General features: G+C 38.2%; 1 protein-coding gene across 1 annotated transcript in view; it reads right to left on the reverse strand.

Annotated features, from left to right (window-relative positions):
- Positions 1-17,211, reverse strand: part of LOC116617321 — a 51,361-nt gene extending 34,150 nt beyond the window's left edge. The window contains exons 1-2 of the mRNA XM_032379942.2: positions 13,987-17,211; positions 13,876-13,913 (exon numbers count right to left, since the gene is read on the reverse strand). The gene's annotated coding sequence lies outside the window, so the exon portion shown is untranslated. The remainder of the gene's footprint in view (positions 1-13,875; positions 13,914-13,986) is intronic.
- Positions 17,212-25,238: the final 8,027 nt, after the last annotated feature.

Here is a 25,238-nt window from a genome sequence, read left to right on the forward strand (position 1 = left end):
CAGTCGTTTTATTTTGAATCGGTGTGCCATCTTATGTATGATATCCGAAATGGAACCGCCCCACCCAATATTCTAAACCTTTTCACGGATACCAAAAGCGTTCATTCTTACAATACACGATCATCAACCTCAAATAAATTCTACATACAAAAATCTAGACTTGAAATCCAGCGAAATTCTTTTTCAAGCGTGGGCGTGTGGAAGGTGTGGAATGAGCTGCCACAGTCATTAAGAGAGTCCTCCAAAAAACAGTTTAAAACAAAACTGCGTTCAGCCCTTGTTGATATCCTTATTAAATATGATGACTATATTGATGCCTGCCAAATCAGCACAGCTTTGAAAAATCACAATTTATTGGTATCATAAACTCACATACTTATGTTTGCTTTGTTTTCCCCTTTTTTATCATCAGATAAATAATGCTGTTAATGCTCTTTTTTCTCTAAGACCAGAAGTGTTTATTTAAATTTTCATTTATCTCCCAAAATGTTTTAAATTTTCATAATATACTAGTTCTCACTTAACTTTGCTTATACAATTATATTTAATATTTATGTAATAAGTAAGTGACTGATCCGTCTCGATTAGCTCGTCTATTTGCGGATCAGTCACACCTACTACAAATAACAATTCGATACAATAAAAAAAATCTAAAAAAAAAAGTCTAAAGTCTAAGTTACCAGCAGCCTAGGGCTACACGACCACGCCCATATTCTGGACCTCATGCACGTCTCGCTTGCTCGCGTGCTTCATTTGAAGCAGCATTTGCAGTCCAAAAAACATAACTGGTCCACCAGTCGATATAACGAGTGGAGCGCCGAGAAGAGGCAGAGAAAGGCAAAGAAAGTGCTGCCTGTGAAGTGCTGCCCACTCCGTGGGTGTGGCTGGAAAGGTCCTAGATTGGACAAGCACTGCTTGGCTTACCACCCACACATAGAAACAACTTCAGCGCTGTACAGACTTGCAGTAGCCAAGGCTGCAAAGTATTCGACAGAAGGAAAAGACGACACTCGCTCTATGACCCCTTCGCCTTCCAAAAGCCCCAAAAGAAGGATCATAGACGAAGATGACGCCGGGTCAAGCGGCACGCCAGGTAAGTACCACATAATCGCTATGCTAATAAACTTGTGGCTCGCCTCTGAATATATAACATATAAAAACAAAAATATGTTACATAAACAATTTAAACAGGATCCACCCATAAAAGAAGAGTCATAGAAGATGATGACGATGTGAAGGCCGGCCCAAGCGGCATTCCAGGTATGTAAGACTTAATTCAAAATGAGAGTTACACATAATAGCTAAAATACTAAGATAAATATATATAAACAGCATCCGAACAAGACGAGTCGGTCGAGGCGTCGACAGATGATGAGGCTGGGTCCGAGTTTGACGCCGCTATGCCAAATAGGCTACAAGATTGCCATACAAAACTTGGTGCCTTTTTGAGGGGATTTGTAAAGTGGATCCAGACCCCTGACGGAAAGAGCAAGAGTGAAAAAGACGCAATGCAGGCTGCGCAGCAGGTACGGTATCTGCTATCTATAAGTTAAGAGCTATTGAAGTTTCATGCCTTAACACTGCAACCTATGTGCGTTTTTTTACATCTTTTTGTAGGTTCACGACATCGCCCTTCAAGTCAGTAAAAAACAAGAAGTGACGAAGTGTTTGCCAACAAGGAGCGCCTTTGGGAAGTGTTCTTCAGACGCCATTTGGAGGATGAGTCCTTAACGGCAAGCGCGCTACACGTCTACTCGAAGAACCATGAGAACTTTCTGACGTATGCACTGGCCATCTGTTCTGAGCTCGGACAGGCGGAGAGGTAAATTTTATTTCTGATAAATACACATGCGAACGCATTCTTTCCTCCAAATGGCTTTCTAATTACCACGTTTAATTTTGCAGGCAAGCCCTGATGGCCACTAGAGATGTGCAGAAGAATTGGCGCTCTACATGGAGCAAAAGAAAGAAGGTGTAACGATGCAATTAAGTAAAAATGACAATGCATTTCACTGAAGATATTGCTGTATTTGCGTGTTTTAGTTGAGAAAGGAAAGGCTTGAATGGGAGCTGGTTGACGTTCTCCCAACAGTAACAGACATCCAACGACTGACAAACTCGGCTCACGCCAAGAAGATGGACGAGCTCATTGAAAGTGACACTAAGGTCACAAGGGTGGAGGAGGCATGTATAAAATTTTGAATGACTGAGCTAAACAAACCTCACCCAAACCCCACATGGAAACCAGTCCATACATATTCTTTTTATTGAATATGTATTGATGTCAATTAGCGTAGCAAAATGTGAGTCTATGTATCTATGCATGTAGGCCTTACGAGTCAGGGACTACCTGATGTTTTGCATCAACGTGCAGAATGGCAGCCGTGCCGGGGTTTTGCAAGAGGTGACGTTGAATGACTTGGCAAATGCAAGAGAAGACGGCGAAATCCTACAGATGCCAATTTATAGACATAAGACTGCCCACGGAGCAACCTTCGTGACCCTGACGAAACAACTGCACAGGCAACTGCAAAAGTTTGTCAGGTAAAACCTCTTTCCTAATCAACCTCGTAATATTTTCGAAAACAAACAACAAAGTGATGTACCCCAAGGAGTGCTCTACGAATCACCCATACATATGTTCTACAAAAAATTCGATTTTGAAACCTTAAATACATGATTTTGAAGGTGGGTATTTTTGTAAAATTTTCACTTAAAAATCCATAACTCCCTGGTTCTTTGACCAAATCAAGCGATATTATAGGACTCAACAAACAACTGTTAGACACGTAACATATGTTGACCGCTTGAACAAAAAAGTTATAGAAGGTACAACTTTGCGCTTTTCAAAGCTTTTTTTAAGCTAAATGAAAGCTTGAGTTGAAAGACGGTTCCCAATATGCTGAACACCAGGCATCACACTACAACCACCTGCAAACCGTTTTCAAATTGAAGGCTTGGTTACAAAGTAATGAGGTAATGAGTATCTCCGTAGAAAAGTTGGCAAGTCCCCAAACTAACCATGTGGGAGTAGGCCGAAACGTCCGGGCTACAAAAAGTTTCCCGTGAAGATTGAAGGAGAACGCGTTTTTAATGGTGTTACACGTCACGGAAACTCGAGTAAGCGATTCCCTAGGGTTTGGGGGTAAAATCTACCAAAAAAATTAATAACTCCGTTAATTGAAGGAGTAAAGCAACGAAACTTGGTGGACAGAGAGTACTAGAGCTGCCAATGCACACCGCATCGACAGTTTTTGATTTGCTATTTTCAAGATTCTTTTAAAAGGCAAAACCTTTCAACCTAAAAATCTCAAAATTTTTCCTCCTAACCTTTATCTCATATTTTGATTGTATATCACTCTTGCTAGTGTCTAACCAGTGTATGAGTTTCAAAGCGATCGGATTATTTTTGACAAAGATGAAAATGGGTCATTTTTTCAAAGTTTATGGCCTTATAACCTCTTGTTAAAAATGTTTTTTGAAATCACTGATCATCTGCAAATAGCTGAGACATGCGTTACTAATATACTAGAAGATTGAACGAATTGGATAAAAACTCTAGAAGGTTAAGCAAGGTTAAACAAGGTAAAAATCAAAAAAAAGATTTTTTTGGAAGTTTGGAGTGTTTGTAGCAGGCGCGCTTGGCGCAAGTGCGCTCTGCTACAGTTCTATAGTATGTTGATAGGTCTCGCAACTCACCAAAGCGATTGTCATTTGAATGCGTGGTTACAAAGTTACGGTGGTCCAAAGTCGGCTCCGGACCCAATTTCAAAAGAGTATATATCGATAGAAAGTGACTCAATCCCAAAACTAACTAGATAGGTGGATAGACGCTCGGATGGGCTACAACAGTTAGTTCGACAGGTCAGAAAACGGACGAGTTTTTTTAATGGTGTTACAAGTCACAAAAAGTTGAAAAAAACGACCTTCTGTAACTTTGTCGATATCAATGCAAACTCCACCAAACTTGGTGTGCATGTGGTGCATGACGACTAGACAACACATACCAACTTTCATACGTTTCCATAGAAACCCTGATTTTTTAGAATTTTTTTCCCTAAATCCGTCAGATTTCAACCGATTTCGCTCAAACTTGGTGTGCTGGTAGGGAATATTAACGGAACAAACATACCTGGAGCAATTTGAGGTCAAAGTACGCAAACGGAGGTCAGCATAAAAAACGTCAAGGAAAATAGATATGGAATAACCGATTGCAGATTGTTGTTGCCCTCAGTCTGCTGAGTTCAAAAATACCTAATTTGCATATATTGCGCAATATTTTTTTTGTTTTCTAAAATCGCGAAAAAAAAAAGAATTTCAAAAAGTCCTTCGGGGACATTGTTAGTCATGCTAAAAGGATGCCGCTGACCGAATTTAAGCCGATTTGATTGAATTTAAGGGGTCTAAATTAGGCCTATATAGTACCAACTTTGGGTGGTTACCAAGGCCAGAATTCTCAAGATATTCAAACGCTGTTCTAGTATAATAAAGTTCATGATGTCGCTGTTTATTTGCCGCAAATTTGAAGCTCACAGCTATTTTTGTTACAACTCTATGATTTTTTAAAAAAAGTCAAATTAAAAAAAATCATAACTCCTTCAAAACAGGTCAAAGGTCAATATACCGTTGGATAGATCTTGACAAGCACTTTCGCATATCGTTTACCGCTTGTTAATAGCTTGTCGCGTTCAAAAGTTATTAGCGACACAATATTTCGGTGAAATCTCAAAACAAACAACATGGTTGTAATGTACTCGACCTAATGAATCCAACGATACCTCATTTGTCCAGATCGGACAAGAATTATAAAAAATATTTTATCTTTACACTTAGTCTCATATTTAGGTCGACTATGTAGTACAAGAGAAGTACGGGGTATGAAGGGTGAAGTCAGATTCGCCGGTAAAAGGGGCGGGGTTAAGCAACTACTCTTCGAGTACTACCCTTTGACTATGATAGATCTTTTATACCCCCAGGGGTCAGGGGGGGCACCCCTTAAAGGTCGGAGGTGGAAAAACGACTGTTTTTAGAATCGTACCGAAGTGTCCCCCGGATATGTTGTACATCGAATGTTAAACTTTCATATGACACCTCCCGCATGTCAATGCGACCAGGCCTTCTGGGTTAGATCAACCCCTGAATCCAAGCCAAATTAGGTGGAATTCGACCGAAGACGATAGTTAGGGCTAGTTACTTATACTTAGCTTTAGGTGAAGTATTTGAAGAATATTAAATCACATTAGATGCAAGTCATTGATGATGCTTAGGACTTATCAATTTGATAGGAAATCAGATAATTGGTATCATTGTTTTCTTATAGGTGAAAATAAGAGTCCTCAAAAAGTGGGTATACAAAGGTTGCTGCTACTGTCCTACAGCTCTTTGACTGCTATTCGTCTTATAGAGACGACATACACACTGATGAGGTGGAATGCCTGAAACAGTTTTTTTCGTGACAACAAGAGGCGGTACTTTGATGGGCGATGCAGTCAACGGACAATATTTCTGTTGTCTGTGAGCTCTGGTATGCTCGACTTGGATCCTAATGGCATACCAATCCTATTGATTCAAGCATACTCCAGCAAGAAAGTTGTCTCTGTGAAGCAAGCTGTTTATTGCGGGGCTGCTAGAATCCACTCTGCAATCCCTCCGTGCAATTAAAGGAGTCCATGGTATCTGAACATGCCTTCCTGGTGGAGAAAATGCCTTGAGTTGTCTTCTCAGTAAAAGTTTTTTTTATAAAGGCTCTTTCAATGAGATACGAAAATTTGTGTCCCACTGTCAGTCTTGTCAAGTCAACAACCCCCTGCCTATGACGTCCAAAAAGCCCTCTAAAGCAATACGGACATTTTGCCCCCACCAACGGCCACAGTGCGATCTGATAGACATGACGCCAAAGAAGTTGTTATTAACATTGAAAATACAAAAAAGAACATTGATTTAAATTGAACGGATTAGATAATTTAGACAATCGTTTAGTTAAGCTACCACGGCTTCCTCTACTTTGAGCACAGCCGCCCTTTCCTATGATTAGACTGATACGATTTATTGTAGTTTACGCATTTCCCTTTGAGTAAGAGTTTAGGAATGAGGCACATCCTACTTTAGGACACGTCCCACCTGCCTATAAATTATAGTACCCATTTAGCAATATTTAAGAGTTGAGCAGAGAAATTGAAGAGAGAAGAGTTGAGCTGAGAGCCAGAGAAGCAGAGTTAGAGAAGTCAGAGTGGAGTTTGAAGAGTTACAAGCTTACTTGGAGTTGTATTTCTTTAAGCCCCGGAGACGAGATCAGACTTGGACGAGTTGATTGTAATAAACGCTGTTAAATCAAGCTTGGATGACTGTTCTACACTGTGGTTGACACTAAAACGAGCCCACTGCACACTTCCCACAAGTCGCTGCTTTGTAACCGCTTACAGAAGTCAAGGGGTTTTATGGCCATCAACCAGTGGAACTACCGCTACATCCTCACTGTTAAGTTCTGCTGGATCTTCCCAACCGTTGAAAAATCAGCGATTTTTCTTAAGAACTGATCCATCTTAAGAACCTTTTTCGTTAAGGAGTATCCCCCTGATATTCTCCAAAGCGACAACGGCGGTGAATTTGTGGGAGATGTGGTCAAAGTCCTTGCATCGCACTTCAATGTCCACCTTGTGCATGGTAGACCATACCACCCTCAGTCTCAAGGACAAGTAGAAAACTTGAACAAGCAGGTGAAAAGGTACCTCGCTAGGTTTCTACAGACCCTACCAAGAGACGAGCAAGGTGCTGTTTGGCCTCTTCTTTGTGTAGTAGCCGATTTGTTAAACAAAAGCTGGCACTCCACTATAAATGACACACAATTCAGGGTATACAAGAAAAGAGAGACTTCACAGGTACACTCCCATCTAGTCCCCGAAGATTCTGAATGGTTGTCTGGCGCTGATAAAGAATGTTCTGATGACTTCGTGTTTAAAAAAAAAAAGGCTTTTCTGAACTCGAAGCTTCACAGAACATGAATGTTCCAAACTAAGATGGTCTTTGTAAAGATGTGTCATCACTGACTTCGGAATCCATCATTGCCTCTTCCCTTGGTGTTGCTGTTGGTCCATCCTTTAATATCAGCAAAGAGAGTCTAGACTGTAGTGCAGCCCTTTCTCCCTCTTGCTCGTCCTTTGCTCTCACTGTCAAAAGGAGGTTAATCAGAAGCGTCTACGCAGCAAGACGTGTGGTGATGCATAGTCTTTTGAGCAGATTTTCATTCCATTTTGCCAAACCCTTGATAATGGGCTTTTGGCAATGATCTGTTCTCTTCAAGGCAAGACAGAGAAAGAAGTGTTTCATGAAATGTTTGTCACAGGGATGGACTTCCTTTCAAAATGTGGATTTCAGCATTTCCTCTATGGTACTGTCCACTGGGAGGGTGTGCATAGGCAAAATCATGGAGCAGCCATACTCAAGCACATTGAGGGGAGTAGTAGCCATGATTGTTCTGAATGCCTCAACTCTGAGCCAAACCATCCCTGTGGTCATGGCTGCTGCCAGCAGCTAGCTTATCGCTATTCAGTCAACTCTGGTTTGTTGACAGTAACTAATGAAGGATATGCTGTTCTCCATACACTTAAATTGCCAAGAAATAACATAGAAATGGAGTCCCTTATACTCGCGCAGGGACAGCGACAGGGAGAGTCAAGTCCATAACTACAATCTCAGAAATGAATACCCTGCGTCATTTAGAAAACAAGACGAGGTCAGTTTTCAATTTCTTACATGGGTCCAAAAGTCTGGAGCCATCTATCCTTAGAAGCAAGACAATTCCTGATTTCTGTTCATTTCCTCAAAATAACTAAATACAAATTATATAATATTTTAAGTACAAAATCATTGTAAACACCAACTGGTCTACGTTTTTTTTCAATAGACTCCTCATTGTCTGAATAAAAACTTAGTTTATCGTCATTCGTTTTTCTATCGTTATTTATGAATTTTAGATTTTATCATAGAAAAAGTTTTTGCATTTTGATTGGTTTTCCTCATACTTAACAAATCGCAGACAGACAACTGAAATAAAAAATTGCATATCTGAGAAATCCTCCATTACTTGCGGAGTTCCTTGGACCGCTATTGTTTCTGATTTACATGAATGACATGCAGTGCTCCTCAGATAAACTAAATTTCTTTATTTTTGCTGATGACACGAATATCCTGTATGCCGATAAAAGTGGCAAATCAATAGAAACTACTGTAAATAATGAGCTGTTTTAAGTCTATAATTGGCTTACGGCAAATAAATTAACGCTAAATATAAAGAAATCAAATTTCGTCATTTTCCATCCATACCAAAAAACTCTAGCTTGTCATCCTAAAATACTCATTTATGATAATGATATATTATAAGTTTTTTTTATCGTTATTTGTGAATTTTAGATTTTATCATAGAAAAAGTTTTTGCATCGTTACGTAAATTATGTACTTTTTTATTGTTATTGTTACATACCTGGTTGGCAGCGACTTTCAAGAAATTTTTAAAGACTCATTTATTTAATTTGGCATATTTTTAGATAATATATCATTTTAGTATAGTTAGTATAGTATAGTTAGTAGTTTTAGCTTAGTTTTAGCACATATATAATTTTTAGTTGTTGTAAAGCGCATTAGATCATATAGATAATGAATTTTGCGCTATATAAATAATAAAATGGTTAAAATTAGCAAGATTAATATCGAACACGCCACGCTACTTTCATATTACACCTGTTATGTTAGATCTCCACTGGCTACCTGTTAACTTTAGGATTACTTTTAAAATAGCTCTTATTACATTTAAAGCATTACATGGCATTGCTCCCGCTTACCTCAGCGACCAAAGGCTAGGCAGTCGAATTACAATCTTAGATAAACAAATAGTAATATCTTAGAAAGGTCTAGCATTAGGACAGGCAAAACCACTGGGGGCCGTGCCTTCCAGGTTGCGGCCCCAGTGGTATGGAACTCACTACCCCAACACGTTAGGACAGAGACTTTCAAGAAATTTTTAAAGACTCATTTATTTAATTTGGCATATTTTTAGATAATATATCATTTTAGTATAGTTAGTATAGTATAGTTAGTAGTTTTAGCTTAGTTTTAGCACATATATAATTTTTAGTTGTTGTAAAGCGCATTAGATCATATAGATAATGAATTTTGCGCTATATAAATAATAAAATTATTAAAATTATTATTATTATACCTCATTGTTTGTTATTCAATATATTTATCTGAGCTTCGCTCACAAATGACACTGCTCTGCCCCGATTTGTGATGATGCAAACATTTTTGCACCAATGTTGAGGTATATGGAGAGGGTGGGCAAATTAGGAGTAAAAAAGATTCTTGAAGCATAAATTGTTTTTGAGGCGCCAGATAGAAATGGCAGCATTTCAGCCATTTGTCACTTCTCTTGCAGCAGCACATTATGGAGCAGGTGGGCATACCAGTGGGGCACAAAACACCCTCTCCTAATGTAAGAAGGGACCATAGGAGGGTCAGGTGTGAAAAGAAGGCTCAATCAAACCAGTTCATGAAATGCAGAAGAGCCACACAAAAGTAGTTGCTCTCAGAATTGAGGATGACCACTTTGCCAAAGATGGGACTATATGTGAGGCTGGTGGTTTTTAAGCCCAAGTAACACAAATCCTTGAGGAAAGACTCTCTTGATGGAAGAAATATAAAGCTCTATATAAAGTAACTTAGTTCTTATGATGTTAGCGGATGCTGTAACTCTATATCCACAACCCAGAAGAAGTCCATGAGGTTTCGATGTTTTATCAGTAAAAAAGAAAAGTGGCAATGACCTAGGCTTGCTCTCTATGACAGCATATACAGTTGGTATAGCCAAAAAACACTGCTCCCACTGCCAGATTATCTTAGGTTGCCAAGGAATAACACAGAAATGGAGTTCCTTATAAAAGGAATAGAGAAGAAATATGGGTTCCTACAAGTACTTGGATAGACCACAAATTCCAATATAGCAGCCCACTGAAAACCCTCACAACTATTTTAGTTTTTAATAAAAGTACACTCTTAATGCCTAGGCAGTCTGTGATTGGAGGGGTATGTTCATTTGCATAAAAGTTGAATGGCTTAAAAGTGTACATGATGCTTGGAATGGTGGAAATGCCTATGTTTAATCAAGAACTTATTCTGAATACGATAAAATCCCTGCAACTTTTCTGGGTGATCCAGAAGATCCTTTGTTGCCTTATTACATGAAACAGTATCCAAGTACAAGAAGTAATGAATAGTTTTTTTTAATAACTTGCTGAGAAGTGCTAGAAACCCAATTGGCAGTTCTGATATTTTGAATAGAAAATTGACCTTGGGCTATGTAGCGAACAGTACTTACATCATCATAATACTTAGATAATAATTAACTCTGTAACCCAATAAAATTAGAGCCAGGCAGTACTAAGCCCCGCATAATCATACACGAATCGAACGAACAACATGTGTGCGACGATTTCCCCTAATATAGCCGGATCAAGGTATGTTTTGTTTCATTTCTTTGCGGCTAGTGCACATATTTGATTTCTTACTTTTATTATTGCCTATTGGATAGTTTGTTATCGCATAATTACGCATTTATTCCGACGATTTTTTACTTCTTGATTCCACATGCTTTGATTACATAATCACCGTAGTTTTAGATATATTTACTTTAGTCATCGTTTCATAGTCCTGTAGTATAGTCGATTATTCTTATTTCAGTTTTTACAGTGAAATACAGAAATTATAGTTATAGAAAAGCCAAATTGGCTTCAAGACGGTGTCGTGTCATGTATTATAACATCAGTAGAGGCGACCGGAAGGGAAATCCGCTATAGGCTAGTTTGCATGCCCAAACTAGTTCATGCACACTTTGTACTTCACAATTTCTGTGAAAACTATGGTAATGGAGAAGTTGCAAGACGGCTTAACTATGAATGGAGACATAATTGCTCCTGATAGATTATATTTGTTTAACAGAGAAAAGGGGAGCAATGTTAGATACATAATCACATTATTTTATTGCCTACCACATATTATAGCCTACCACATTGAAGTGACAAAGCTTAATAATCCATGAGCAGGATTCTTATCACATAGTTGGAGGTAAACAGCCCCCTACCACACTCCTACAATCTGTTACAAAACCAATGGGACACTTTCCCTCCCCTTCCTCAATGTTGGAGGGCAAATGATCACCTTGCTACTGCTTGTGTTTTGAGCTGAAAAATCGCCTCTAACCAATATTAATCGGGGGGAGAGGGTTGGCAGTTGTTCGTATGGGAAGTGTCCCACTTACTTTTGTTGTGGATTGTAGTAAAACCAGACCTGGTGGATTTTCCCACTCCCTGGTGAACATATTATAGCCTACCCGGAGCCCATTTCTCCAAACAGCTGCGGGGTCATCATCATCAGCATCATAAAGAACCATGTCTCTCATGATCACTGTTCCACAGGCAAGATTTTCTCCTGTTGCAGGTTTTCATCCATTGCAAATTTAACTGAGCCAAATGTTACCCTATTTTAGTCCCTTGTAAGAAAATATAATTCTCAGACAAGGTAAAATCGTATTCATATGGAAATATAGCACTGAGGAGGCATGTTTGGAAATCATTTAAATGTGGTAGGCATGCGAAACCACAACTGGAGCTCCGCGCGCGGCCTACGGCGGTGCTCGCTTTGCTGGGATGTGAAGGAATTTGGATACTACTACTACTACTAATAATAATAATATGGATTTATATAGCGCCTTTCTCCTATAGATCCAAGGCGCTTTACAGTTTTAATATGTTAAAATAATAATTAAAAATTTATTACAATATATATCAAATACATAATAAAAATACAAAATAAAATGTAAAAAAGTAAAAAAATTTAGTTATGATACATAACTAAGATCATGAGAATCAATCATTAAGAATCAATTGTCGAAGACGCGTTTAAAAAGGAAGGTCTTGATCTTGGATTTAAACATACTCAATTCTTTACAATTGCGGAGTTTTAGTGGAAGGGAGTTCCAAATAGCTGGTGCACTCACGGAAAAGGCTCTTGAGCTGTAGGTCTTAAGTTTAAAAGAGGGCTGTACTAAAAGAGACTTATTTAAAAAATGAAGACTGCGCTTTGGTTTATAAGGAGTTAAAAGGTCCTTCATATAGTCTGGAGCGGTTTCATTTAGGGATTTAAAAGTTAAAAGAAGGAGTTCAAAATCTATTCTTTCTCTGATGGGTAGCCAGTGTAAGGTACGCAGAACAGGAGTGACGTGATCGTATTTGCGGGTTCCTGTAAGAAGTCGCGCTGCAGAATTTTGAACATATTGTAGTTTAGAGATTTGCTTTCTATCAAGGCCAGTGAGAAGAGAGTTACAATTATCTAGTTTAGAAGGAATAAAAGCGTGTATAAGAATCTCGCAGTGATTAAAGGAAATAAACTTTCTAATTTTAGCAATATTTCGAAGATGGAAAAAGGAGGATTGGCATATTGAAGTTACTTGTTTGTCCATGGTCAAAGTGTTATCGAACCATACATCTATGTTTTTGCATTCTTTGAATAGGAAATGATCTCATTATTTACAGGGATCGAATGCAAAGGAGGACGCAGACGGTGACGAGCGTTAAGAACTAACAGTTCTGTTTTGTCACTATTTAGCTGTAGTTTATTAGTCATCATCCAGCTAGTTATTTCACGAAGGCAAGATTCTATACAGCACTTTGCTTGCTTCAGTTCACTATCGTGTTTTGGCTTGAATGATAAGTATAATTGCGTATCGTCTGCATAAAAATATTATTTTGGCAAATACTGTTTATCAATATAAATATATCAATAAAAATGACTAATTAAAGTACTTTATGAGTTTATTTTATTTTATGTTTTGTTTATATATTTTTTAATTTATGAATAAATGTTTATTCTTTTTATTTAACAATCAATGTCGTGTTTTGAACATTTAATTGTATTTTTATTTAAGATTGTACTTGTATAGCTTTTATGAGAAACTAAATAATATATATAAAAATATATGGTGTTAGCCTGTGTTCTTTATCTTTTCCTTACTTGTATGGTAACAAGTGAAAAGCAATTGTAATCGCGCGTCTGATTAGCGTTGCATACACAGGAGACAAGAACAATTAAAATTTTCTTATACTATGGTCTAAATAAATATATTCAATTTAACTTAGATTCTAATATTTTATGAAAATAAAAATAGCTCAAATAATTTCTGAAGTTGAGTGGAAAATGTAAAAATTTAATTCATATGATAAAATAAAAGTGAAGTAAATCCCGTGAGTCCCGCGGAAGAGTCTCATGTAAATTTATGCAAAACTAAGTTTTGCATAAATTTGGTTAAATCTGAGTATCTTTGATATATACTCACAGTAAAAGGTAGTGTAGAAGGAGCCCGTAATGTTTAGATTAAAAGCAAGACAAGTACTTGAGCAAATGATCAGCTTACTGGACTTGCTAACAGCTTCAGCAGGACGAGATCTTGGAGGGAAACATGAAACCCAGCAAAAGCCAGAAGAGTAGAGACGGTCAAAAAACGCTAAAAAAAATCCTCGAAAAACTCGATCAGGATCCTCTAGCTGATGAATGTTCAATTCAAGACAGAATTGAGATGAATTGAGTTGAAAAAGATCGATTCTAAGTGATCTTAGCGGAGCACATAAAAACACGTCTTGACTCCTCGATATTGTTACGTAGATCCTCAAAAATTCTCCAAAAATTCTACATAAACATTAACGATAATCTTACAAAATTTTAATCTAACCTTCCTCCATTCAACCCTCTAAAACTGCGGTACAGAAAGAGCTTTTTTAGTACAAGAAGGGGTCCGAATAAGCAATCTCATGAAACCGTTCACGTGCGTACCTGGCATTGTCTGTATCGTCTTTTTGGTCCACAACAGCCTGTAAAATTAAATATATTAGAACAAAATCTCGACAAACATGGGATCGGAAGACGAATAAACTAAAAACATACTGTATTTCCGTTGAGTTTTGGTCTATCTTGATGCCTTTATACCGAAAGGACAACCCAAATCCTCACACCGCCTTCTCTGCGTCTGGCGTCCTGCGATGGGGTGAAAATCCGCTGACACGTGGATCGTAGATGCCTAATCTCAACCTCGTACGCAGGGCCCTCTCCAAATAGCAAGAGGGCCAATGAACAACGTTGGCCATATCTCAACAGAACTGTTACTCAGGATAGCTTCCCTGGCCTGTCAGCTATCAATGTCTGGTGTCAATGTGCCTGGTGTGTCTGGTATCAATGTGTCTTGTGCAGAAACCTACTCCATTTATGAAAAATACCACAAGGGAAGCCAGACTTTTGGTGAGTGGCTCATCTCTCTCAAGATCACAAGAGCCATCGACAAATGTAAAGGCCATAAAAGAACAATGGGAAGTTGCCCCCCGCCCCCCGCTTAGCCTATGGAGTAAAAAAAAATGATGAACAAAAAAAACACGCCTCCATCCTCAGCCAAAGAAAACAACTATAATTTTTTTGAAGCTCATGAATTTTCCGAAGCAGTAACGATGCAGAGGAGGCTGTCCTAGATTCTTTTCGATAAAAGAAAATAAGTAGCTAGCAGACAGCATTCTATTAAATAACACGTTTTCATATTTTGTATGATTTATATACATGTGATAAATATCATTTATTATTATGGCTAAAAAGCCACGAGTCAAGTGTATTCCATATACTAGATTAGAAAAGGTTATGTATGTTAGGGATAGAATAATTAAGAAGAAGTTCCGATTGGGTTCAAACACATGGATGTATATAATTTGGATGATAAAAATAAAATAAGGGAAAATCATTGGATAAGTGGCGTGTCTCTCTCAAGATGACAACGGCCATCAACAATCTAAAGGCCATAAAAGAGCAACAGGAAGTTGCCCCCGCTTTTAGCCTGTGGAATGAAAAAAGCGGAACCTTAAGATCAATTCAAAGAAACCATATGCCTCCATCTTCAGCCAAAGAAAAAACTTTTTTTGAAGCTCACGATTTTTCCGAGGCAATAGCGATGAGAAACAGCACCGTCCAGCAGGGGAGCCTGTAAAAAATTCTTTTCGATAAAAGAAAATAAGTAGCTAGCAGACAGCATTCTATTAAATAGCGTGGATTAATATTTTCTATTATTGATATACATGTATATCGTTTATTACATGTATATTTTAAAAAACATTGATTTGGCTAACACGCCACGTGTCAACTGTATTCCATATACTAGATTAAATGATTCTTTTCGATAAAAGAAAATAAGTAGCTAGCAGACAGCATCTATTAAATAGCGTGGATTAATATTTCATGTTATTTATATACATGTATATCGTTTATTGAATGAATATTTTAAAGAACATTGATTTAAAGAAATTGATTTGGCTAACACGCCACGTGTCAACTGTATTCCATATACTAGATTAAATTATTCTTTTCGATAAAAGAAAATAAGTAGCTAGCAGATAGCATCTATTAAATAGCGTGTATTTATATTTTCTATGATTTACATACATGTATATCGTTTATTACATGAATATTTTAAAGAACATTGATTAGTTAACACGCCACGTGTCAACTGTATTCCATATACTAGATTACATGAGGTTATGTTTGTTAGGGACATCATAGTTACGAAAAGTTCGGATGTGGTTTCAACATATGGATGTATATAATTTGGATGATACAAATAAAATGAGGAAAATAAATGGAGTCAAATTCTTACTCGTACCACTAAGTGATGAGGGATAATAGATAATTGAAAATGACACCAGACACTAAGCATATTGGGCTGCATTTTTTAAACAACGAGCAGGTCGTGTAGGCGAAACTATGATTCGTTCACTTGCCCAAACAAATCCTGCCCGACCATCCCAAACGCTATTAAAAAATATTTGCTATCCATAGTTGTTTAAATAAAAAAACAAGCCGTTATCCGTGGTCTTAAAAACAAACAGAAAGCTGAGAACAATTGATTACTATATGGGGTCTTGAAATGGCCCATATTGAGCGAAAATAATACGCGGAGATACAGGCAGCAGAAGCGGCAGGAATACAAAGCATAGAGTGAAGTGAATAGCATGAACCTGGCGGGCTGATAAATGTGGATACACAAACACACAGAAACAAAACTGTTATGTGAGATTCCATAAGAGCTTTGGTTTTAATCTGGTATTCGTACCGAGACGTCGGGGCTCTTTTGTTTGTAGTGTGCAGACAAACATACAGTTGAACTCACAAAAAGGCACTAGCAGGGACGACACGAAGTCACATTTTAGTGTATTTTTGAGCGTGTGTGAGAAAATTGAAAACTCTGTCACTTTTTCAAGTTTCAAAACCATGTTGACAGATAGTTAAAGGGCAATGGAAATTGTAACAAGCAAGTGTCCCAGGCAGCTGCCCTTTGCTCCATACTCACATATAAAATCAGTGAGTACAATGACAATTTTACAGCAGAGTCTACTTTTTAACACACTTTGACCTAGCAATGATCTCTCTATGTATGTTCTCAAGACAATTTGTATTCCAAAACTCTAGTAGAACTCGCCTACGGGAATCAAACACAAGGGATACTTACATACAGTATATGGCTCTGATCTCCAAGTTCCTTCTTCTAATAATTTATACAAAATCATCTAACATATAAGGGTTTTTTTTACTGTATAACGGACTGTAAAAACAGGTCCGAACTAGTCCTGTTTATGCTAGTTCTACTCTACATTACAAAATCAATAAATTAAGACGATCCAGCACATAATGTAGCACGTTTTAATTTGTTGGCATACACATTTAGTTTGTCAGTACCAGTGTGTATTCTTCAACTAGAGAGTTTATCTAATAGTTCATGAACCCAAAAGTTCATGAATAGTGCAAAGGATGATCAGCGAAAAATTCACTAGAGAAGCCAAAATCTCGTAGGTACGAATTTTGAATAGGGAAAAACAGTCTGGGATGCAAGGAACTAACAGAAATTTTACTCTGCAGTGTGCAAAAGGTTTCCATTATGTTTTGTTGATCACGACAAAATGTATATTCAAGGTCCTACTTCTCTAAAAAAAACATAACCTTTTTTATGTTCGCCTGTTAATTAATGAAAATCTATATAGGTTTAAGGTAATTCCCTTGAATTGCACTGCGCACCCCTTCTGCGCATAGTGGCGCGCGCTGTTTGTTCGAATTTTCCGGTATTAAGTGCGCGCGCGCCACAGTTGTACAAGAAAACACAGCAAAAGGCGCGCGTTTTTTACTTAAAATCGCTTTGACAGAAAAACGAAGTAGATTACCCCCACTTTTTATTTGCTCAAATAGTTAAATATATACGGGAAAATGATATACTGAAAGAAGAAAAAAAGTTGGGTTGTAGAACTTTTGTTATTTTTATTAAAAGCCGTAAAAATACGCTTTTTACAGTATGAATAGTGACGAAAACAATGTCTTTTAGTGCGATGTCTTAAAATGTGATTTGTTTTGAACATTAGCTACTGCGGGTTATTGTTTAGGAGATCGGATTTTGGCAGCTCGACAAACAGAACTTAATTTTCTAAAGACTATAGGCACTCTTTTAGAAAACTAAGAGCTGGGATTTTTCCTTGCGCGATCAGTAAAAACGCGTCAGCTCTACGCCCCTCTGTTGTGAAAACGAGGTCGGTACCCCCATTTTTTTATTACATTTTTTGAAAGCCCTTAACTTCAATATTGTTTATGCCAAGTTTAAAAAAATTCTGGGTTGTAGAACTATTTCAAGGGAATTACCTTAAATAGGCTAAGTTACTTATACTTAGCTTTAGGTGAAGTATTTGAAGAATATTAAATCACATTAAATGAAAATCATTGATGATGCTTAGGACTTATCAATTTGATAGGAAATTAGATCATTGGTATCATTGTTTTCTTATAGGTGAAAATGAGAGTCCTCAAAAAGTGGGTATGCAAAGGTTGCTGCTACTGTCCTACAGCTGTTTGACTGCTATTCGTCTTATAGAGACGACATCCACACTGATGAGGTGGAATGCCTGAAACAGTTTTTTCGTGACAACAAGAGGCGGTACTTTGATGGGCGATGCAGTCAACGGCCAATATTACTGTTGTCTGTGAGCTCTGGTATGCTCGACTTGGATCCTAATGGCCTACCAATCCTATTGATGCAAGCATACTCCAGCAAGAAAGTTGTCTCTAAGAAGCAAGCTGTCTATGCTGAGCTACTAGAATCCACTGTGCAATCCCTCCGTGCAATTAAAGGAGTCCATGATATCTCAAGATGCCTTCCTGGTAGAGTAAATGCCTTGAGAGTTTTTTTTATAAAGGTTCTTTCAAAGAGATACGAAAATTTGTGTCTCACTGTCAGTCTTGTCAAGTCAACGACCCCCTGCCTATGACGTCCAAAAAGCCCTCTAAAGCAATACGGACATTCTGCCACAGTGCGACCTGATAGACATGGCACCAATGAAGTCAAGGGGTTTTATGGCCATCAACCAGTGGAACTACCGCTACATTCTCACTATTAAGTTCTGCTGGATCTTCCCAACTGTTGGAAAATCAGCAGAGGAGATAACCTCCATCTTAAGAACCCTTTTTTTAAGGAGGATCCCCCTGCTATTCTCCAAAGCGACAACGGCGGTGGTCAAAGTCCTTGCATTCAATGTTCACCTTGTGCATGAAAGACCATACCACCCTTAGTCTCAAGGACAAGTAGAAAACTTGAACAAGCAGGTGAAGAGGTACCTCGCTAGGTTTCTACAGCCCCTACCAAGAGACGAGCAAGGTGCTGTCTGGCCCTTTCTTAGTGGAGTAGGCGATTTGTTAAACAAAAGCTGGCACTCCACTATAAATGATACACCATTCAGGGTAAACAAGAACAAAGAGCGTTCACAGGTACACTCCCATGAGATTTCACCAAATTTTAAGAACTTGCTAAGAACATGCTGATGATGTGTTCTAAAATGCAGAATTATTGCTATTGATTATTATTGTAATTCTCTTGCTAATAATTCATTGGGTCTTATATTTTTATATACACTAAAATCTAAGAACATCGTTAAGAACATATTTAACCTATAAAATGTCCAAAAAATAAGAACGGTCCAGCCTCAACTAATATATAGATTTAGGCATTGCCTAAAAGCGGAGCTCCAAACAACCAAATCTTTGCTTATTTTCGCTTAATAATTTAAAAAATATTAAATATTATTATTACTTCTCTTTTTGGCGACGTCAACGATTTCACAGATCACGCGACCAAAATGTTATACCCCCTTCCCCTCACATCTAAATGACACATAACAAGTTTAGTTGTCATACCATGTTTCGGCGTCAGGGTTTTTTAAATTTATTGACGTCATCGATGACGTCACGTGACCATTTCATTGCACCCCACTTGAAACATACATCACACTTACCGAGTTTTGTTGTCACACGATGTTTCTTTAATGAAAGAGTAATATTTTTTATTTGATGACGTCAGTATATTTTTGCTTTTAGTGACGTCATCGATAACGTCTCAATCACGTGACTCTATTGGTGCACTCCCTTAACACATACATAACACATACCAAGTTTTGTTTAGGAGATATGAATATAGATATGTCATCGGAGAAGATTTTCTTAAATTGACGCCATCGATGACGTCACACATCATGTGACCATATCTTGGCACCGCCCTCATACATGACAGTTTGGTTTGTTATACAATGTTTCTATCACGAGATAAGAATGTTTTTATTTTGATGACAGTAGCATAGTTTGCTGTTAGTGACGTCATTGATGACGTCATAACCACGTGACCATAGTGGAGCACCCCCTTGACACCAACATTACACTCACCGAGTTTGGTTGTGATACAATGTTTCTTACGAGAGATATGAATGTTTTTGCTTTTATTCACGTTTTTTGCTTTAAGTGACGTCATCGACGACGTCACACAACACGTGACCATATTGTTGCATCCCCCTTGACACCTACATGACACCTACCGAGTTTCATTGCCATACGATGTTTCCTTCGTGAGATATAAATATTTTTTATTTTGATGACGTCAGCATATTTTTGCTTCAAGTGACGTCATCGATGAAGTCACCAATCACGTGACCACAGTTTTGCACCCTCCTTGACACAAACATGACACGTGCCAAGTTTGGTTGTCATACGATGCTTTTAAGGGACGGACGGACATCGTGTGACCATCAAATATTGGGTTACCAATATTTGTTACCATATTTGTTTTATATACCACTTTTTCTTAGGTATGCGACTCCGCTCACGAGCTCCGCTAAAAATTAGACGTTCTTATAAAAAAAGAGTGTATACAAAAACATTAAGAAACTATTGGTGGCATAGACGCCTCTACTGGTTGGGGGGAGGGGGGAGTAGCGTGCTTGACGAAGCGATGGGACTGGATTCTTTGAGTGACTCGGTTTTGTGTGGGATCGTAAAATGGCGGCGTGATTGGCCTTCTTTAATGACATACTTGAGTACACTTGGGTAACACACAAATATCGAAGCGATGTCGAGAGAGTATTTCCTACAGACCACTTGCGAATAGGCCCAGATGAGGTCTGGCAGGGCAGTTATCACCTGTGCAGCGTAAAGCAATCAAAGACACTACTTGAAAAAAAAAACCTTCATTCACTTATTTATTTTATTTCTTAGAGACAATATATTGTTTATGAGAAATCCAATTATATTAAAATAGTATATGAGTTGAGGGCACCGTCTAGACAAATAATGAGATGCGTGTTAATCGGTCTCGCACTAATACCCGCGATAATACTGCAATCTAAGGTGGCGCCGAGGTTGTTATGGCTAAACAGCTTATATACTATGTTCCCTACAGAAGACTCATTTTCGGCGCGATTTTCGTAAATTTTTCAGATTTTATTAATAAATCTATGCTTTGTCAGATCCCACAAGATTCACTTTTGTTTGAAATCAAATTATTTTTTGTCATGCAAGTTAAAAGGAAGCAATATTTTTATATTAAAATAAAAATATCGAAATCTGCGCGATGAATTTTTTTTATAAATTCACAGCAACACCTAACAATACTTCAGCTTGAAGCACACGAGTTTTTGGCTTAAAACTGACCTGTCAAACTTCGCGATTGATGAATCTTTATTTTACGCCAAAATTGTCCTCGCAATCTTTGAAAACATAAATGCACTCTTGCCTACAAAGATCCATCCCCGAATTTACGCCCCCTGCTAAGTCCACACCCTAAGGCAACTTGTGTGAGAGGGGCAAGAGGACCAGTGTTGCAAAAGAATAATTTCCAGATGGCCAATTCGAGAGTATTTTTATTAAGATAATTTGAAAACTAAAGAATTTATTCCTTTTCAACATTTGAGCCCAAGCCGCGCCTCTTCTAAACTATTACCCGACGCTATGGCTAAAATAGGCCTTACCGAAAGTACTTGCTTAGTGCAGTTGCATGTCGAACCTGCGTTTATGAGAAACTAGAATCGAAAGTTGAGGATATGAACGCGCTTCAAACGAAGCCCACGCCAGCGTCACACATGGTAATCGACGAGCTGCCTTGTTTGTTTCACATGTAACAAATTTGCACGAGCGAAACTGAGATCTCATGCATCCCGGGTTTTGCATTTCATACAGACATCTCCTATTCTATTCCATTTGGTTATGCTACCGCCTTTGAACTCTTTTTTCTAGACTCCACCCGTTTAACCGTTTCGATTCTTTCGAATAAAAAATACATAAAGTACAAAACAAAAACCCGTCATGTTCTAAGTCGCATTTTACTCATAGAAAGAGAGAGAGAGAGAGAGGGAGAGAGAGAGGAGAGAGAGAGAGAGAGAGAGAGAGAGAGAGAGAGAGAGAGAGAGAGAGAGAGAGAGAGAGAGAGAGAGAGAGAGAGAGAGAGAGAGAGGAGAGAGAGAGAGAATGCTGGATAGCGGGGGTGGGTGTAATAACGTGCGAAATAACTCTCAAAAAAACTGCGAAATTGCAAACTTTTTGATAACAATATTTTTTTTTCAGTGAGAGGGGGTTGTGTGTTTTATATGATTCTTATCTATAGTTTTTCATAGATTGACAAATTTCCTCTTCAAAATATATACCCGTAGCAGTTTTTTTATATTCTTCCGTACTTTAGACTGTATAGAGTGTTTCTTTCAGCGTTCCCATCTTCACAGTAAGCGTTCTCACAGAATAGAGATATCTGTACGAAATGCACAACCCGGGATCTCAGTTCCGCTCGTGCAACTTTGTCACATGTGAAACAAACAAGGCAGCTATCGTCGATTACCATGTGTGACACTATCGTGGGCTTCGTTTGAAGCGCGTTCAGATACTCAACTTTTGATTCTAATTTCTCATAAACGCAGGTTCGACATACAACTACATCAAGCAAGTACTTTCGGTAAGGCCTATTTTACCAATAGAGTCGGGTAATAGTTTGGAAGATAAGCGGGTTGCGCTAAAATGTTGTAAAGGAAAAATTCTTTAGTTTTCAAATTATCTTAACAAAAAGGGAATTCATATATTAGCTAACTTAGCAAATTAACTTACTAGTACTAGTAAATGAAATTGGGGGCGAGAAAGTTTAGTGGTATTATTTTGAAATTTTATAGAATTTTAAAATTTTATAGATAAAAACATACTAGTAAACAAAATTTCGGGGCGAGAAAGCAATCTGACAACTCGCCCCGACATTTGGTTTACTAGTATAACAATAACTATACTATTAAATGAAATTACGGGGCGTAAAGAAAAAACGACAACTCGCCCCGAGATTTGGTTTACTAGTAGTAAGTAATTATAATACTTATAAATTACGGGGCGTAAAGCAAAAACGACAACTCGCCCCGAGATTTGGTTTACTAGTGCCAAGAAATTACGGGGCGTAAAGCAAAAACGACAACTCGCCCCGAGATTTGGTTTATTAGTACCAAGAAATTACTGGGCGTAAAGCAAAAACGACAACACGCCCCGAGATTTGGTTTACTAGTAGTAAGTAATTATAATACCGAGAAATTACGGGGCGTAAAGCAAAAACGACAACACGCCCCGAGATTTGGTTTACTAGTAGTAAGTAATTATAATACCGAGAAATTACGGGGCGTAAAGCAAAAACGACAACACGCCCCGAGATTTGGTTTACTAGTAGTAAGTAATTATAATACTTATAAATTACGGGGCTTAAAGCAAAAACGACAACACGCCCCGAGATTTGGTTTACTAGTAGTAAGTAATTATAATACTTATAACATACAGGGCGTAAAGCAAAAACGACAACTCGCCCCGAGATTTGGTTTACTAGTGCCAAGAAATTACGGGGCGTAAAGCAAAAACGACAATACGCCCCGAGATTTGGTTTACTAGTAGTAAGTAATTATAATACCGACAAAATTACGGGGCGTAAAGCAAAAACGACAACACGCCCCGAGATTTGGTTTACTAGTTGTAAGTAATTATAATACCGAGAAATTACGGGGCGTAAAGCAAAAACGACAACACGCCCCGAGATTTGGTTTACTAGTAGTAAGTAATTATAATACTTATAAATTACGGGGCTTAAAGCAAAAACGACAACACGCCCCGAGATTTGGTTTACTAGTAGTAAGTAATTATAATACTTATAACATACAGGGCGTAAAGCAAAAACGACAACTCGCCCCGAGATTTGGTTTACTAGTGCCAAGAAATTACGGGGCGTAAAGCAAAAACGACAATACGCCCCGAGATTTGGTTTACTAGTAGTAAGTAATTATAATACCGACAAAATTACGGGGCGTAAAGCAAAAACGACAACACGCCCCGAGATTTGGTTTACTAGTAGTAAGTAATTATAATACCGACAAAATTACGGGGCGTAAAGCAAAAACGACAACACGCCCCGAGATTTGGTTTACTAGTTGTAAGTAATTATAATACCGAGAAATTACGGGGCGTAAAGCAAAAACGACAACTCGCCCCGAGATTTGGTTTATTAGTACCGATAAATTACGGGGCGTAAAGCAAAAACGACAACTCGCCCCGAGATTTGGTTTACTAGTTATAAGAAAACAGAAAATTCTGCAAGTTATCGGCAGAGGGCAAAGTGTTTCTATTAATGGCGAAGTGGAGAAGGGGGGATAGAGCAAATCAAATTATAAGCTGACCATCTCCTGTCATTTATCTTTTTGTATGAAAAAGCAGGCCCGTACCCAGGATTTTTCTTGGGGGGGAGGGAGGGAGAGAGTTTTCTGATAAAAATATAACCACCTCCGAAAGAACAAAAAGGGACTTTTTTATGCCTTTGCAGTATCTAACGGGACGTTTATTGCCAGATTTGGCTAATACCAGAGTGATCTAGCTTATAATTTTGAGTTTTGTCTACAAATAGCACGTCTACTGAGAACCAAAAGTGGACTTTCGGCCGTTGTAGGGGGATGCGTTCGCACCCCCTGCAACCCCCCCCCCCCCCCCCCCCCACCCCCCTGGATACGGTTCTGAGTCCGTAGAAACATTTTAAAAAGAAGCCCCGATCCCAGCACTTGTCGCATGCCTGGGTGTGTGTCGGCGGCGAGATCAGCTCAAAGAGAAGGTGAGCTGTCAATCAATCATGTCTCATACTAACATCACATCATTGGCCGTAACTAGGCAGGTTTTCGAACAATGGAATCAAGCGTTGTTTCACTCCCTTCTTATTTTATATAGAACCTAAATACGAAGTTAGCTTTGGAGAGGGCTCGGGTTTTTAGACAAGAGAAATAGAAATGGAACGAGAGGAAACTAAAAAGGGTTTCGCTAACTCAAAAGACAGGAGACCTTTCGGATTATAAGGTTAGAAATATTTTATTAGCCGAGTTCATTATTCAACATAAATTGGGGATTCATTTTTGTTTATTTTATAGAGAAATCGCTGACAAAGTATCCTAATTCCCGTGAATAAACCAAATCTCGGGGCAAGTTGTCGTTTTCGCTCTACGCCCCGTAATTTATAGGTATTATGATTACTTACTACTAGTAAACCAAATCTCGGGGCGAGTTGTCGTTTTCGCTTTACGCCCCGTAATTTATAGGTATTATGATTACTTACTACTAGTAAACCAAATCTCGGGGCGAGTTGTCGTTTTTGCTTTACGCCCTGTAATTTCTCGGTATTATACTTACTTACTACTAGTAAACCAAATCTCGGGGCGAGTTGTCGTTTTTGCTTTACGCCTCGTATGTTATAAGTATTATAATTACTTACTACTAGTAAACCAAATCTCGGGGCGTGTTGTCGTTTTTGCTTTACG

This window comes from Nematostella vectensis, chromosome 7, assembly GCF_932526225.1.
Source record: "Nematostella vectensis chromosome 7, jaNemVect1.1, whole genome shotgun sequence".
NCBI classification, from domain to species: domain Eukaryota; kingdom Metazoa; phylum Cnidaria; class Anthozoa; order Actiniaria; family Edwardsiidae; genus Nematostella; species Nematostella vectensis.